Source organism: Triturus cristatus, chromosome 8 (assembly GCF_964204655.1).
Source record: "Triturus cristatus chromosome 8, aTriCri1.1, whole genome shotgun sequence".
Taxonomy (NCBI): domain Eukaryota; kingdom Metazoa; phylum Chordata; class Amphibia; order Caudata; family Salamandridae; genus Triturus; species Triturus cristatus.
This window is the reverse complement of record NC_140591.1, coordinates 1,060,673,600-1,060,692,547: the sequence shown is the minus strand read 5'-3', so window position 1 is coordinate 1,060,692,547 and position 18,948 is coordinate 1,060,673,600.

Below are 18,948 nucleotides of genomic sequence, written 5' to 3'. Positions count from 1 at the left end.
ACTTTAAATGAGGTCAGCAGAGCAAGTATGCTCCATAGAAGCATTAATAATCCTGTACAACAACACATTTTACACCATCTCCTCAAAAATATACATCTTCTTTTGCTACTATCTATGTTCGCCATCTTTGCTAAAATGGACCGTGTCTTTTGACTTAGCCTCTTCTATTTCACAACTAGTTTCCTAACCCAAGGCTCTAAGCACCTACGAGGTTCTACCAGTTTTTGTCTTTTTCTGTATTTTATTGTCTTTCCATCAATAGTTTTCTTTCCTCATTCAGTTTGGCATTTCATCATCTTTCACTTTTCCTTCGTGATCTGTATACAGAATGTCCTGAACATCCGTTTCTTCTCCAATATCGGACAAGATAACTCTCAGGATTTCCGATTCTTCGTCTTTCTCAACCACTTCTGGTACAACCACCTCTGAATTTCCTTGGCTATCCGCCTCTTCTTTTACTTCAGGCAGGGCCTCATACGTCCATTCTGGTGATTTATACTTCTGGTTAGTTTTTCTGGTTCTTTTGTTTTCTTTAACTACAATTGTTTCTTCTTCTTTTGATTTCTCCTGACTCGTCACTTCATTCACCTGTTCAGCCCTTGGTGAATTTACTCATGTCAGTCGATATCTCAATCTTTTTATGTTATTCGGCCAAATGTCGTCTTTTGCAGTTCTTTTCAATTTACTCCCTTCATCGTTCTTTTCAGTTCTCCAAGCTCTCTTTCTTAGAACTCGACCTTCAGGTATTTCATCTTCGCTCTCCTCTGACTCTGTTTCAACTTGCGTTTTGCTCTCAACAGTTTCCTTTTCCACCACTTGTTTTGTTTTCCCTACTTCTGCCCCTCCTCGAATCTCCGACACGCAATCTACCTGCTGTCTACTTGTCCCTGTTTCTAACTGGATGTTGGATTTCCCTACACCTCCTCCGGCGTCTTCCGCAATAATCTTTCCCTCTCTCTGTACCTGGCACCTGTCCATCTAAATGTGTTGTTTCAGGTGGAATTTCTCTTAATCTTTCATCTGGCACTTCCTTCTCATGAATCTCTCTTATCGTCTCTCCACTGTCTTTTGCTTTGTGCTTTCCTTGTTCTTTCCTGGAAGTTTGTGCTCCTCATTCGGTTTCTGAGTCTGAACTGGTATCAGAAATCTGTAACCATCTCCTCAGGGAACTACTTCTGGGGACAAAAGTTAAACTTGGTTCTGCCTCCCCCTTTCAGGGGTTTCTTTGTCTTTTGGCTCTCCGTCATCTGATTCAGTACTGGATTCTGATTCATCAAAATACTCTTTTTCTGTGCTGTCCACTGGGTTTGGAATTCTCAAAGTATGGCTTGCATGAATCCAGTTCTTCAATCCAGCACACTTCACAGCTGTTGTCGTGGTCAAGATGACTTGTCTTGGTTTTCCCCACCTTGGAACCAAACAGTTTCTTCTTCTATTGACTGTTATCCTTACCCAGTCCCCTGGGCTTAGATCATGGGCTGGCTTCTTTTCAATGGTGGTGGCATCCGCTCCAACCTGATGAAACACAGAATGAACTGCGTCAGCCAGGCTTTTACAGTATTCCAACACCGTGTCATCAGTTATAGTCATCAGCTTGTTGACTGGTATAAACACGTGGCGCATGGCTCGTCCCACGATGATTTCATGAGGACATAACCCTGTAGTTCTGTCTGGAATTGATCTAATAGTCATGAGTACTAGAGACAAGACATCTGGCCATTTCATACCTGTGGCTAAACACATTTTCCCTATCCTGTTTTTGATAGTACCATTCATCTGTTCCACCACACCAGAAGCCTCTGGTCGGTAGGCACAATGTAGTTTTTGTCGTACATTTAATGCTTCACAAATCAGTTTTATGATCTCATTATGAAAATGTCCTCCTCGGTCTGATTCAATTGTCACTGGGAATCTGAATCTAGGGATAAATTCCCTCAAAAGTAATTTTGCCACTGTCATCCCATCATTTCTCCTTGTTGGAAATGCCTCTACCCATCTGGAAAATAGACAGACCATAACCAAGACATACCTCAACCTGTTACAGGGAGGCATTTCAATAAAATCCACTTGTATTCTTGTAAAAGGCCCTCCTTCTCGACCTATTGTTCCTAGACTCACTACTGTCTTTCTTCCTGGATTGTATTGCTGACATAATAGGCATCTCTGACAAAGGCTTTCTGCCACAAGTCTGAACTTAGCATTATACCAGGTTTGTTTAAAGGACCTGATCATAGCATCTCTCCCTATGTGTCCCTGTACATGATACATCCGTGCCATGGCAGACATCATGCTATCAGGCATGACTGGTCTTCCATCTCGATAGACCCACACATGATCTTTCTCTCTGGGTGCACATCCTGCTTTTACCCACTGCTTCATTTCCTCCTCTCATCCTTCCTCCTGCAATTGTCTTACTTCTTCCCACAGTGTTACTAAACATCAAAGAGCAAGAAATTACCTCTTTTCCCTTAGCCCGATTAATTGAATTCTGATTTCGTTGCACAGTATTGTGCCATGTCATTTGCAAATTTATTTCCAGTAGTGATATAATCACCACTGCGACTATGAGCAGCACACTTTACAACAGCCAATTGCCTAGGCAGCTGTATCACCTCAAGCAACTTTCCAACAACTTCAGCATTCTTAATGGGAGTTCCACTTGAGGTTAAGAATCCTCTCTGCAGCCATATCTGGCCGAAGTCGTGTACAACTCCATAGCCATACTGGCTATCAGTTATCACAGTCACTCTCATACATTTCCCAATCTTGCATGCTCTCGTCAAATCAATGAGTTCAGCTACTTGGGCTGATTTTACTCCTTTCAAATAGGATGCTTCCATTACTGCTGCATACCGCATATGCTGCACTTAACACTCCATCATCTGTCCTCAAACAAGACCCATCAACAAACATAACGAAATCACTTTCTGGTAAAGGTTAATCTTTTATGTCAGGTCGTGGTTTTGTACAGAAATCAAGTACATCCAGACAGTCATGATCTGCTTCATCTCTTACTTCCACAATCTCAGCATCAGGTAACAATGTTGATGGATTCACATTCAAACATCTCACAAGACTTACATTTGTTGCACCTAGTATGACCTTTTCATACTTAGTCAGCCGACTATGTGTCATATACTGAGTACAACTCCTTGTTAAAAGGATCGCTACATCATGAGGTACAAACACTTTCACAGGATATGCCATCACAATTCCCTCACTCTGTTCCAAACTCCGACATGTAGCAGCTACTGCTTTCAAACACCCAGGTAGGGCTACAGCTACCGGGTCCAACATTGATGAAAAATATGCAATTGGTCTCCTCAGTTTTCCATGCTTCTGTACTAGAACAGAGAGTGCTCATCCTTTTCTCTCACTGCAATACAACTCAAATTCTTTCTCATAATCAGGCATACCCAATGTAGGTGCTTAACACAATCCATCTCTCAATCTTTTGAATGCTGCCAATTCCTCTTTGTTCAAATCAATGGGATCTTTCACATCACTTCTTGTCAGTCGTACCAAAGGTTTTGCGATCAACGAAACATTGCTGATCCATTGATGACAATATCCAAACATTCCCAAAAAAGTTCTCACTTCTCTTTGGGTCATAGGTGGACTCATTCTTTTTATGATCCTGATTATGTCTATGGTTATTCTTCTCAGTCCCTTTTCAATGTTATGTCCTAAATATTGTACTTCCTTCTTACAAAACTGTAATTTCGATGGTGACACCTTTAGTCCTCCATCTGCCAAATGATTTAGCAAGGCTATCGTGTCTACCTCACAAGCCTCACGGGTTTTCGATGCCACAAGAAGGTCGTCGATGTACTGGACTAGTACAGAATTTTCGGGCATTTAGAGACTTTCCAAAGACTTCTTCAATAGCTGATTAAATATTGAGGAGCTTTCTGTATACCCCTGTGGAATTCGGCACCAAGCCAAAATACGCTCCCCGAAACGAAATGCAAAAATTTGCTGACTGTCATGGTGCAATGGGATGGAAAAGAAAGCATGGCATAGATCAATCACTGTATACTATTCTGCATCATGGGGAATCTGATATAAAATCACAGATGGATTCGGTACAATAGGAAAGCATGTCACAACAATTTTATTTATCTTACTCAGATCTTGTACTATCCTGAACTTTCCACTAGGCTTTTTCAGTCCCATTATTGGTGAATTACATGGGCTACTCATTATTTTTCTCATAATACCTTGTTTTATCATTTTTTCAGTCACAGAAGTTACTCCTTCAAATTATTTCAGGTGTCAATTTATATTAGGGAACATTTGGATAACTTACTCCTTCTTTTACTGTAATTTTTACTGGATCTACATTTCTCATTAATCCTACATCTTCTCCGGTGAAATCCCAAACTTCTGCTTTAACAGATTGTTTCAATTCTTTAGGTAATTTGTCAGGGTTAAATAAAGCATAGGTTTCAGTAAGTTCCTTCTCCCTGTTTGCCATTGTCATTTTATACAGCACATCATCATCTGGTGTTTCAAATGCTATTCCGTCTGGGGTACAAAATATAGTGCAGTTCATCTTGTACAACAAATCTCTACCTAACAAATTCACAGGACTGGTGTCGCACACGACAAAGCGGTGCATTTCAGAAAATTTCCCTATGCTAACTTTCACCGGTTCTGTAAGGTAAGTTTTAATCTGCCTGTTGGATACACCAACTACTTGGATCATTTCATTCGAGAGAGGAAGATTCTTAACATCAGCTGATCTAACAGTTGATCGAGTAGCACCAGTATCAACTAGGAAGATAATATTTTCATTATTAACCTTTCCATCTACAAATGGGCCTGTCTGGTCTACTTCTAGAGTTGCGCCAAGTACGCACTCTTCTTCCGCCCTTAGGCACCATCAATAACCCTCTTCTGAATCACTCTCATCGCGTTGCAGCCAATACTTCGAAGCAGCACTAGCGCGCTGCATTTTATTTACCTGTTCTCCGTTGTAGAATCCCGTTTCATTACTATACTTCTGGTAATTTTTGCTCTGTGGAAAAGGTGGTTTTGGCACCTGCTTCTGTTGTGTTACAACCTGCTGCTGTCGCTGCGGTTGACCACTCACCTCATTCTGCTTCTGTGGATTCAATGATGCATTTTCATCGTTAGTACTCGGGGGAAATTTACACTCGGATTTCCAATGCCCTATCCTACCGCAATTATGACATGGGAATTTCTTCTTAGCTTCCTCTATATTTCCTTTACCTTTCCCAGGGCTAAATTTTTGTCTTGATCCTGTATTATTCGCTTGTTCTGCTAATTGAGCTTCCTGTCTCTCCGCTACCTTTACTTGTGCCCACATAGCCTTTTCTTTCAATTTTCGCTGTTTTGCTTCAATCTCATCACTGAAATATTTAGCATGTCTCAGTACTTCGTCTATTTTCCTATTTTGCCAGTCTACAGTATGATGTTTTATCTTCTCACTAATTTCTGGACGAAGACCATATACGAACCTGTACACAAAATGACTTAGATCTTTCTCACTCAGATTTTCGTCTCCACTAAATTATTTAAAGGCCAAAATTAACCTTTCATAATATGCATGTACTGACTCTTTGCTTTCCTGATGTGTTCTGTTAATTTTGACCCAATCTGTCTCTTTAGGAGGTACTTTGTTTTATAGAAACGCAATAACTTGTTCGTATTTCTTCATTACCTCGGGGTCTGGAGCCCCTGTTTTTGGATCCCTTGGGTATTCTTGTGTTGGCCAATCTATCATGATTTTGCACTCTGTCCATAGATCTGCTGGTAATATTATGTCAAACAGGCTGTTTAGATCAATCCACAATACTTTGGACAATTTTACAAATCTGTCCACCCATCTATACCACTCGAAGGGTTTTTCACGTAGTCGAGGGAAGTCATTTATAAATGACAAAATATCTTGCCTAGTCCATGGGACATGTACATATCCTCCTACTGGAATTTCTCTCATAGGGCATTCTGCCACTACCTTCTCTTTTTCTCTAACAGGGAAAGCTGAAAAGGTTTTATCTGAAACATCATCTCGTTTCCGATACCATCTACTTTTCCATTTGTCCACATCTCCTCATTTTCTCAACAAAATAATTATTTCTTTAATCTGACTCATTCGTCCTGTGGTATTCATATTTTCAATGTCCTTTTCAGTGAAATCTACTCGATACGGTTTCTGTAGGGCAAAAGCCTCACGGGTTTTCGATGCCACAAGCAGGTCGTCGATGTACTGGACTAGTACTGAATTTTCGGGCATTTAGAGACTTTCCAAAGACTTCTTCAATAGCTGATTAAATATTGAGGAGCTTTCTGTATACCCCTGTGGAATTCGGCACCAAGCCAAAATACGCTCCCCGAAACGAAATGCAAAAATTTGCTGACTGTCATGGTGCAATGGGATGGAAAAGAAAGCATGGCATAGATCAATCACTGTATACCATTCTGCATCATGGGGAATCTGATATAAAATCACAGATGGATTCGGTACGATAGGAAAGCATGTCACAACAATTTTATTTATCTTTCTCAGATCTTGTACTATCCTGAACTTTTCACTAGGCTTTTTCAGTCCCATTATTGGTGAATTACATGGGCTACTCATTATTTCTCTCATAATACCTTGTTTTATCATTTTTTCAGTCACAGAAGTTACTCCTTCAAATTATTTCAGGTGTCAATTTATATTAGGGAACATTTGGATAACTTACTCCTTCTTTTACTGTAATTTTTACTGGATCTACATTTCTCATTAATCCTACATCTTCTCCGGTGAAATCCCAAACTTCTGCTTTAACAGATTGTTTCAATTCTTTAGGTAATTTGTCAGGGTTAAATAAAGCATAGGTTTCAGTAAGTTCCTTCTCCCTGTTTGCCATTGTCATTTTATACAGCACATCATCATCTGGTGTTTCAAATGCTATTCCCGTCTGGGGTACAAAATATAGTGCAGTTCATCTTGTACAACAAATCTCTACCTAACAAATTCACAGGACTGGTGTCGCACACGACAAAGCGGTGCATTTCAGAAAATTTCCCTATGCTAACTTTCACCGGTTCTGTAAGGTAAGTTTTAATCTGCCTGTTGGATTCACCAACTACTTGGATCGTTTCATTCGAGAGAGGAAGATTCTTAACATCAGCTGATCTAACAGTTGATCGAGTAGCACCAGTATCAACTAGGAAGATAATATTTTCATTATTAACCTTTCCATCTACTAATGGGCCTGTCTGGTCTACTTCTAGAGTTCAATATCTATACCCATTTCATTTGCCACTTTGTTAGACCTGTCAGCCCTTTGGGTGGTCCCTCCTCATCATTATTTATTTTGTCCCACTTTTGCCTCAAACCCTGTTAGTATTTTTCCTTTTTGGGAACCACCAGACTTTTTAGTATTGATGCAGATTCAGGGAGCCATTTTATCTACCCCTGGAACTTCTGTCTGAGGGCCTGGAGCACAAAATGGTGGCCACCTGTGACATCATCAGAACCCACTGGAACCTACCAGCACCTTCCAGAACATTCCAGAACCCTGTGACAGTTGGAGGCGGTTTGGAATGTTGGGAAGCTAAAGCCAGAGTTGACAGTTGGAGTTGGCAGTTGGCACCTGACTGGTGAAGAGAGAGCAGCAGAAACCTGAAGGAGGAAGGAGTGAGGCAGCAGGGGTGGAAACTTGTGCCTGGAGTGGGGTTCATAAACCCACCCTTGATACTAGTCCCTACTGACTGAGCCCAGCCTGGAGCCCTGTGTGGGAAGAAGCAAGAAAAACCATCTTGAGGACCTGGACAGCAGGAACAGGCCTTAGAAGCAAAGAACAGCAAAGTCCTGACCTGATTATTGGTTTTCCTGGAGACCGACGTCGAGAAGCCTAGAGACCCGGAGCCCAAGGTGGAGAAGCGGCGCTGACTGGAAAAGCAGACGTCGTACCCGGAGCCGCTAGAGGTCGAGAGAGGGCGCCAACGGAGGTCGTAGAGAGTACCAGAGGTCGAGGAGGAAGTCACCCGAGGTCGAGTGAGCGGCGTCGACGGGGGAGTGAAGTCCGCCCTCCGGAGTCGCCGGAGACCGAGGTGAAGCGTGCCGGAGGTCGGGAGTGGAGATCGCACTCCGGAGTCGCCGGAACTTGAGGAGAGGAGCACCGGAGGTCGGGAGTGGAGGTCGCACTCCGGAGTCGCCGGAACCTGAGGAGAGGAGCACCGGAGGTCGGGAGTGGGGATCGCCCTCCGGAGCCGCCGGAAGACGACATCGAGCCAAGGCCGGCCGACGTCATCGAACCTGAGATCGCCATCGGACCGGAGCCGCCCGAAGTCGACATCGAGCCAAGACTGCCTGACGTCATCGAACCGGAGGTCGAGATCGAGCCGAGGCCGCCGACATCGAACCGGAACCGCCTACCGGCATCGTCAAGAACTGACATTGCGCCGAGGCCGCCGACATCGAACCGGAACCGCCTCACGGCGTCGACACGACTCCAGCGGCGTCGGAGCTTCAGAAAAAGGGCAGTAAGTGGAATAGAGGGCGCCTAAGGCCCTGTGGAATCCTGAGAGACTACCCTAGGGGCTAGAGAGGTGCTGGAACCAGCTTGATTGTGCCAGGGGTGAGCTGAGACTAATTCAGAGGGGTTGTGTAGAGTGAGAGAGCCAGGTCTCTAGAATCTCCCCCCTTTATCTACCTCAGTTTGGGCCTCATCCTTGTCCAAGCCAGGGAATAGACACCCTCAAGCCATCCATCTAACCACAAGCTGTGCCTGGGCCAAATCAGCCCATAGAAATCTAAATGTGATCTGATTCTATGAGTGTCACTGTCAGCTTTTAATTATTTATTGAGAGCACTGTATTTATTGTATTTAACCTATTTATTGCTTCACTGTATTTATTGTTCCACAGTATTTATTGTCGCACAATATTTATTGGCCTGCAGTATTTATTGCCTCATAATATTTAATTGCCTGTATGTGATGCACTTATATTTATGCCTTAATTATTTATGATCTCCCCTATTTATTGAATCATTAAGACAGTATTTATTTGACGTACCCTTCCACAGAAAAAGCCTTGTATATGGTGATTGTGTTATTATTTATTTAATCAGTAACTAAGAGAAAAAGAAGATAAACAGAGATATTTTCATAATTTTTACGGTGTAGAGTCGTTTTTGGAACGGATGCACGCATGGTTATTGTATGGGTATGACGTATGCTTAGCACGGTGCCTGATTCCTGACCACTCGAGCCAAGCTACCACTGTGTATGTCTGGGAAGACCCCGTTACCACCAACCTCTTCAGGCGTGGGAGTGGGGTTTTTCCAACATAATTGGTGTTCAGTGGTGGGATTGAGCTGTGCCTACGTATACTCAACAATAACTGTGGGTAGTCCATAGGCCTACACCGGGAGTTTTCTCAAAGCGGCCTTCCTAATTGTGAGCTTTTGTTTTTCCAAATTTACTCTGGTGGTGGGAGGAGGTATTATATAAGGTACCCCCCTGCATAGTTACTGCAAATAACTGTCCTCTGACCTGAGTGGGCAAGATGGAGTTTGTACTGGAGAATTTAGAAACGTACACTGTGGCCCAACTCAGGGAGTTTTGCCAGCGGGAGGGGGTGTATTGTCCCCCAGGAGCAAAGAAGGGTGCACTCCAAACCAGCTTAAGGGCTTGGGGGGAGGCACGCCGAGAAAGCAAGGCTGAGGAGGAGGACAGGGATAGAGAGCCCGACAGTGAGGGAGCTGGTTTGTACCAACCTGAGGTGGGGAACCTGTTAGCGGGGCCCAGGACACTTTCCAGGAAGGGCAGCAGTGCCTCTAGCGGTGGCTTGTCTAAAGTGGAGTTAACAGACCGGAGGGAGAAAAGACAGCTCACATGGGACTTAGCAAGGCTGGAGAAAGAGAAGGAGGAACAGAGGATGGCTCATGAGATAAGGCTGAAAGAGATAGATCTTCAGATCCTGAGAATCGGGGCACACCCTGTACCTAACGGTGGCAGCGAAGAACGAGAGTACACCAGGGAACCCAAACCCTACCTGCCAAAGGACATAGTAGCTAGCTATGGGGTGGGTGACGATATCGCCAAGTGGCTAGCGGCCTATGAGGTCTTGTTAAGGGCCCATGGGGATCCAGAGAAGTACTGGGGAGGGGGATTGTACAAGTACATGCCTCCAGCTGGTAGGGATGCATTATTGGCCCTCGAGGAGGATGAGCAGACCCACTACCCCACCATGAAACTGGCGCTCATAAGAAAGTTTGGACTAACACCCGAAAAGTACAGACAGAAGTTCAGGGGTAGTCACAAACTGGGCACACAGAATTGGGTGGACTTCCTGGACTATGCAAAGAAGGCACTAGAGGGTTGGATTCAGGGCAGTGAAGTGAGGAACTACGAGGGGTTGTTTGATTTAGTACTGAAGGAACACCTGCTCGAAAAATGTTTCCCTGAACTGCGTCAACACCTGGTAGATAGCAAGCTGACCAATCCCCGGAAGCTTGCTGAGGAGGCGGACATTTAGGCTAGTACCCGGGTGTCCACAAGGGGGACTGGAGGGGATACTCAAAAGGCCGGACAGGGCGCCCCCCAGAAGAAAGAGGGAGGGGAAAAGAAAAAGGAGTTCTCCAAAGGCCCCCAAAATAATTTCCAAGGAAAGGGAACAGGATTCACCCCAGGGGCTAACCCACCCAGAAACCCTAATCCTGGCCAGAGTCAGCAGCCAAGGGTTGTCCATTGCTACGAGTGCGGTGGCGTTGGACACTATAAGGGAGATCCGAAGTGCCTGAAACGACCACCCCCTCCCATTGGAGGAAAGACCCCCGGAGTAGCTAGTGCAGTGCTCGGGGAGGAGATGCCCTTAACTAAGGGAAGGGAGTGGGCGGGTGTCACTTCAGTGTCCCTGGGAGAACGGGAGATGGTTCCTAAGATCCAGGTGCCCGCAAATACCGTAAAGTATGGGCAGTGGGTCACCATCAACGGCCAAAGAGGGGAGGCTCTGAGAGACACAGGAGCCAGTATGACTATGGTACGTAGCCAACTGGTGTCTCCAGAGCAGGTAATTCCCGATGTACTCCACCCAGCCGCGATGGCTGACGGCAGAACAGGCCACTATCCAGTGGCCGAGGTTCCCTTTGAATGGGGGGGGTTGCAGGTTCACTTCGAGTTGCCGTAAGCCCTGCCGTGCCAGTCGATTGTCTACTGGGGAATGACATGGAGCACAACGCTTGGAAGGAGGTGGAATACCGGACTCATACTGAGATGCTGGGTACACCTGACTGGGCCTGTGTGAGCACAAGGTCCGCGACTACCCGGAGAGGGAGTTCGTTTCGGCTGGAGCCTGGAACAAAGGCCCAGCCAGCTGCCAGTCAAGGGAAGAACCGAGGACAGGAGGAGCCTGCCTCGGCGTCCACACCCCGTAGGACGGATAGGCCACCGGAGGTGGTGGACCAGGAGTCTGCGGTGGGGGATGTCACCGAACTGGAGGACCTACCCATCCCGGCCGAGTGGCACGTGGAGGGAGGCCCGTCCAGGGAGGAATTCTGCCAGGGCCAGAGGGAGTGCCCTACCCTTGAGGGGCTAAGGCGTCAGGCCCAAGCCCAGGCAGCAGGGAACGTTGAAGGGAACTACAGTGTTTACTGGGAGGATGGCCTCCTCTACAGTGAACCCAAGGCACCCCTACATGGATCGTCACGAGCCTTGGTAGTCCCTCAACGTTATCGAGCCTTCCTTCTGGAGTTGGCTCACGAGATCCCCTTGGCAGGACACCTGGGGCAAGACAAGACCTTTGCCCGTCTTGTCCCACACTTTTATTGGCCTCAAATGAAAGTGTCGTCCGATACCTACTGCCGGACATGTGTGTCTTGCCAAGCCAGTGGGAAAACAGGGGTGAAGCTGAAAGCTCCCCTGGAACCACTTCCTGTCGTTAGCGCCCCCTTTGAAAGGGTGGGCATCGACATTGTGGGCCCGTTAGATCCACCTACTACAGCTGGTCACAGGTTTATCCTGGTTCTGGTGGATCATGCCACACGGTACCCAGAGGCAATACCTCTGAGGACCATAACAGCACCTGTTGTGGCGAGGGCCCTGATGGGAATCTTTACCCGAGTGGGTTTTCCCAAGGAAGTTGTGTCCGACAGGGGGACCAACTTCATGTCAGCGTACATGCGGGCGATGTGGAAGGAGTGTGGAGTGACCTACCGGTTCACAACTCCTTACCACCCCCAGACCAATGGTCTGGTGGAGAGGTTTAACAAAACCTTGAAGGGCATGATCAGAAGTCTGCCTGAAAGCCTGCGGAGGAAATGGGACGTCCTCCTACCCTGTTTACTCTTTTCTTACAGGGAAGTGCCACAGAAGGGAGTGGGCTTCAGCCCCTTCGAGCTTCTGTATGGGCACCCTGTACGTGGACCTCTCAACCTGGTGAGAGACGGATGGGAAAGAACTCCCAGAAAGCTTCCCCAGGACGTGGTGAGCTACATGCTGGCCTTCCGGAGCCAAATGGCTAAGTTGTGGAAGCAAGCTTCTGACAACTTGGAAGCCAGCCAAGCAGTGATGAAGGCGTGGTATGACCACAATGCTCACCCGGTGGAGTTGGAGCCTGGCCAGAAGGTGTGGGTGATCGAACCAGGAGAGCTTAGTGCCCTCCAGGATCGCTGGTCAGGACCCTTTGAGGTATTGGAGAAGAAGGGTAAGGCTACCTACTTGGTGGACCTGAAGACCCCTCGTCAGCCCCTACGGGTGCTGCACGCCAACCGCCTCAAACCCCACCACGAGAGCCCGAAGTCATCTTGATGATGGTGACTGACGGAGCAGAGGACGCGGAAAGCGAGCCTCTCCCTGATTTGTTTGCGTCTCAAGAAAAGGATGGGTCGGTGGAGGGAGTGATTCTCTCCCCATCTCTAACTCCTGAACAGCAGGAGGACTGCCGCCAGGTCCTGGGGCAGTACTCTTCGTTGTTCTCCCTTGTCCCGGGTAGGACTCACCTGTGCGTCCATGACGTGGACACAGGAGACAGCCCACCTGTGAAGTCCAAGATCTACCGGATGTCAGACAAGGTGAAGGCCAGCATTAACAGTGAAGTCACTAAGATGCTGGAGCTAGGAGTGATCAAACCTTCTAGCAGCCCATGGTCCAGTCCGGTGGTACTAGTACCAAAAGTTGCACCACCGGGTGCCCAACCGGAACTGAGGTTCTGTGTGGACTACCGGGGACTGAATTCAGTAACCAAAACTGATGCTCATCCGATCCCTAGGGCGGATGAATTGATTGACCGGCTGGGAGCTGCCCAATATCTAAGTACCTTTGACCTTATTTCTGGGTACTGGCAGATCTCTTTGACTGATGGAGCAAGGGAAAGGTCAGCCTTCTCCACGCCCAATGGCCACTACCAGTTCTGTGTGATGCCCTTTGGGCTCAAGAACGCACCTGCCACATTTCAGCGCCTGGTAAACCAGATACTCACCGGAATGGAGAGTTTCTCTGCTGCTTATCTGGATGACATAGCCGTCTTCAGTAACAGCTGGGAGGATCACTTGCGTCACCTGCAAGCAGTTCTCCAGGCCCTGAGACAAGCTGGATTGACGATCAAGGCCAGCAAGTGCCAGATCGGGCAGGGGTCGGTAGTGTACCTTGGACACTTGGTGGGTAGGGGAGCGGTGCAACCCCTCCAGGCGAAGATCGAGGCCATCATGGCCTCGGAACCCCCCAAGACACAGACTGAGGTCCGAGCTTTTCTGGGCCTCACGGGATATTACCGCCGCTTCGTGAAGGGGTACGGTACCATTGTAGCCCCCCTCACGGAGCTCACGTCCAAGAAACAACCTCGACGGGTAGTCTGGACGGAGGCTTGTCAGCAGGCCTTTGTGAGACTGAAGAAAGCCATGTGCGAGGCCCCGGTCTTAAGGGCCCCAGACTTTTCCAAGGAGTTCATTGTCCAGACGGATGCATCAGAACATGGCATTGGGGCAGTGTTATCGCATCTCAATGAAGAGGGTCTGGATCAACCCGTGGTCTTCCTATCCCGGAGACTACTTCCCAGGGAACAGAAGTGGAGTGCAATAGAGCGTGAAGCCTTTGCAGTGGTATGGGCTCTGAAGAAGTTGCGGCCATACCTGTTTGGCTCGCACTTCCTAGTTCAGACCGACCACAGACCCCTTCGTTGGCTGATGCAGATGAAGGGGGAGAATCCCAAGTTGTTGAGGTGGTCTATTTCCCTACAGGGAATGGACTTTCAGGTGGAACATCGGCCTGGAGTGGACCACGCCAATGCAGACGGTCTCTCAAGGTATTTCCGCCTTAGTGATGAGAACTCCCAAGGGGTTGGGTAGCTCTCCCCAATTTCAGCTGGGGGGGACGCGTGTTAGACCTGTCAGCCCTTTGGGTGGTCCCTCCTCATCATTATTTATTTTGTCCCACTTTTGCCTCAAACCCTGTTAGTATTTTTCCTTTTTGGGAACCACCAGACTTTTTAGTATTGATGCAGATTCAGGGAGCCATTTTATCTACCCCTGGAACTTCTGTCTGAGGGCCAGGAGCACAAAATGGTGGCCACCTGTGACATCATCAGAACCCACTGGAACCTACCAGCACCTTCCAGAACATTCCAGAACCCTGTGACAGTTGGAGGCGGTTTGGAATGTTTGGAAGCTAAAGCCAGAGTTGACAGTTGGAGTTGTCAGTTGGCACCTGACTGGTGAAGAGAGAGCAGCAGAAACCTGAAGGAGGAAGGAGTGAGGCAGCAGGGGTGGAAACTTGTGCCTGGAGTGGGGTTCATAAACCCACCCTTGATACTAGTCCCTACTGACTGAGCCCAGCCTGGAGCCCTGTGTGGGAAGAAGCAAGAAAAACCATCTTGAGGACCTGGACAGCAGGAACAGGCCTTAGAAGCAAAGAACAGCAAAGTCCTGACCTGATTATTGGTTTTCCTGGAGACCGACGTCGAGAAGCCTAGAGACCCGGAGCCCGAGGTGGAGAAGCGGCGCTGACTGGAAAAGCAGACGTCGTACCCGGAGCCACTAGAGGTCGAGAGAGGGTGCCGACGGAGGTCGTAGAGAGTACCAGAGGTCGAGGAGGAAGTCACCCGAGGTCGAGTGAGCGGCGTCGACGGGGGAGTGAAGTCCGCCCTCCGGAGTCGCCGGAGACCGAGGTGAAGCGTGCCGGAGGTCGGGAGTGGAGATCTCACTCCGGAGTCGCCGGAACTTGAGGAGAGGAGCACCGGAGGTCGGGAGTGGAGGTCGCACTCCGGAGTCGCCGGAACCTGAGGAGAGGAGCACCGGAGGTCGGGAGTGGGGATCGCACTCCGGAGCCGCCAGAAGACGACATCGAGCCAAGGCCGGCCGACGTCATCGAACCTGAGATCGCCATCGGACCGGAGCCGCCCGAAGTCGACATCGAGCCAAGACTGCCCGACGTCATCGAACCGGAGGTCGAGATCGAGCCGAGGCCACCGACATCGAACCGGAACCGCCTACCGGCGTCGTCAAGAACTGACATTGCGCCGAGGCCGCCGACATCGAACCGGAACCGCCTCACGGCGTCGACACGACTCCAGCGGCGTCGGAGCTTCAGAAAAAGGGCAGTAAGTGGAATAGAGGGCGCCTACGGCCCTGTGGAATCCTGAGAGACTACCCTAGGGGCTAGAGAGGTGCTGGAACCAGCTTGATTGTGCCAGGGGTGAGCTGAGACTAATTCAGAGGGGTTGTGTAGAGTGAGAGAGCCAGGTCTCTAGAATCTCCCCCCTTTATCTACCTCAGTTTGGGCCTCAGCCTTGTCCAAGCCAGGGAATAGACACCCTCAAGCCATCCATCTAACCACAAGCTGTGCCTGGGCCAAATCAGCCCATAGAAATCTAAATATGAGTGTCACTGTCAGCTTTTAATTATTTATTGAGAGCACTGTATTTATTGTATTTAACCTATTTATTGCTTCACTGTATTTATTGTTCCACAGTATTTATTGTCGCACAATATTTATTGGCCTGCAGTATTTATTGCCTCATAATATTTAATTGCCTGTATGTGATGCACTTATATTTATGCCTTAATTATTTATGATCTCCCCTATTTATTGAATCATTAAGACAGTATTTATTTGACGTACCCTTCCACAGAAAAAGCCTTGTATATGGTGATTGTGTTATTATTTATTTAATCAGTAACTAAGAGAAAAAGAAGATAAACAGAGATATTTTCATAATTTTTACGGTGTAGAGTCGTTTTTGGAACGGATGCACGCATGGTTATTGTATGGGTATGACGTATGCTTAGCACGGTGCCTGATTCCTGACCACTCGAGCCAAGCTACCACTGTGTATGTCTGGGAAGACCCCGTTACCACCAACCTCTTCAGGTGTGGGAGTGGGGTTTTTCCAACACACTTCCTCTAATCTTTCATGGAGACTTTTTGCTCTCCACGTTATGCTTTTACACAGAAATAACAATTCCTCATCTTGGTAGGTTTTTATCTTCACCTTAGGGATAGTTCCTACTATTAACTCTTCCAGTACCATTCGTAGTTTGGCCACATCTATTGACTGAGATTCTTTGTCTTTCTTCTGCAAGCTTCTCAACCATTCACTTAATTCCTCTGTAGATGGTCCTACTGACTTCTCTACATTTCCTTGTCCAAAGTCCTTTTGTGTTTCTAATATTGACTCCACTGTCATTATACGCCTTTCTGCACAATTCTGGCCTACAAATGGATTATTTGAAACATTTGGTTCAATCATACTTATTGTCTGTCTCCATGGATTATCATTTTGACTCAGTTTTGGTTGTTTAACCTGTTTATTGCTTTTATAAGGCACCGTCAAACAATGTTCGCTATCTTTCTGTTTATCAAAAATAGGCATTACTGGACCTATCGTTACGGGAACCGTTACAGCTTCCAGATTTTTGGTCAATTCTCTTATTTTCTCGGTTAATTCTAGGGTTGTCTTTGCTAGTTCTGCTGAATTTTCATCATTTATTTTACCTCCAGACTTCTTTTCTACCTCTCTAATGGAATTGTCTTTCCCAAATCTTACAACTCTGGTGCGGTTTTATGATTCGTACAGTTTCTTCCATTGGGGCACTTGGGGTTAATATTTCTGGTTCTGGTCGATATGGGGGTGGATTTTTATAGAACATGTCATCAAGAACATCATCCTCTGATTCATTCACTCCATACCATCTCGATTCCACATTATGTCTCTTTTCTATGCATTTTCTTCCTTCATTTTCTCCTGCAGTTCTTATGGGAAACAAACCCTCAGTCATACTCGCATCCCGCCACCTTCTCATTCGATCATCATGGTTCTCATGTCCGTACGACCTACCAAACATGTACCTATACCTTCCGCCACTTCTCTGTCGTTCTCTGTTGTGCATCTCATCTTCCCATTCTGTCAATGCTTCAAATTGTTTCGGTCTAGGTCTTGGTTCTAAATTCATCATTTTCTCTCTTATATTTCTCAAAACTGCCAAAATTAAATGAACCATGTTCTGGAAAAGCCAACACTCCATCTTTCTCAGTATACATGACCCAATTGTCTAACCAAATACAAGTGTGATATCCATATTTCACAACCATAAAGGATGCAGGGGTTTTCGGTGGAGGAAGTAACTGTCTTTCCCTAGTTACAATCGGTTTGTCCTTCTTAAACCACTTTTTAATTTGACCAAACCAGGACTTTTTCTCCTTTTCTGGTGGATCGTAATACATTTTCCTGTCTTCCGTGTATCGCTAGTCTCTTCTTATAATTGTACCGTTATTCTGTCCAATCGTAGCGCGACTCACACTAACGCACCAATCCGGAGCGTCTACGTCACTTTTGCAATTCTCCACTCCTAGCGCGGCGTACACTAACGCACTAATCCGGAGCGTTCTACGTTTCCGACTGACTGGCCAATCCCAGCGCGGTCGTTCTGACGTCAGCAGCCACTGCCGCAGCTCCTGCTCCTTTCTACCCCTCCTTCACAAAATCCACTCTGTAAGTTTTGTTTCAAATTTACAATTCTGTTAGTAACAACATAAAAACACCACCATTGTCCTCTTTGCTAACCAAGGAATAGCAATAGACCTTTCTCACGAGAATGCCGTCTTTCCCGAGAGCAGCGCTTACCTCTGCCCTACTCCGGAATCATTACTTCAGTTGATAAAGTAGCACATCCCTTTACCTTACCCTTCTAACAAACATTAGCTAACCGTTTCTCCAGAATTAAGACACATGGTTGGAGACCCAATGCTCCTGAGAAATAAAACTAGAGTTTCACAATTAACCCGAATGCCTTCACATTCACGCACTTTCATACGAGAAAATGTAGTACATTCACACAGAATCCTGTCTTTCCCGAGAACAGCGAACAGTCTGTCCTACTACAGAATTATGACATACGTTAACAAAGTAGCACTTCCCTCTACTTTATCCGTCTAGCAAGCTCAGAGAACATCTGTTACCTTTCCAGTGATAAGCGTTATCGGAATACCATTTGGACTCCTGGTACCTAAGACCAAAATTTCACAGGTGACCTTCGCTACCATACACTTCTTTCATACAAGAGTTATTTCTAATGGCAACACGCGACGATGTCACCGGATCGAACCCAGACAATGCGTCGTGCAACTTCAATCATTACACGTTTCTCCCTGTGTACCTACAGGGCAACAATAATTCTGTCTTTCCCGAGAGCAGCGCTTACCTCTGCTTCACTACAGAACCGTTACAAACTTCCGACTTCCTACATCCCAGAAGCTGAGCAAACAACATAAAACTCAACGCGACTCAACATAGAGTGTTAGTACATAAACCAATATCAATCAATAACCAATAATCAATAAGCAATTTACAAGCAATAATCACCAAACCAAAAAAATAACAACCATCATTCTGTTTCCAGAAAAACTGCTGCAGCGTGGAATGTCAAATCATCCCTTCATCACAGACCAAATATCGCAATAACACATTCACTCAAATACATTCATTGGTGGGGCC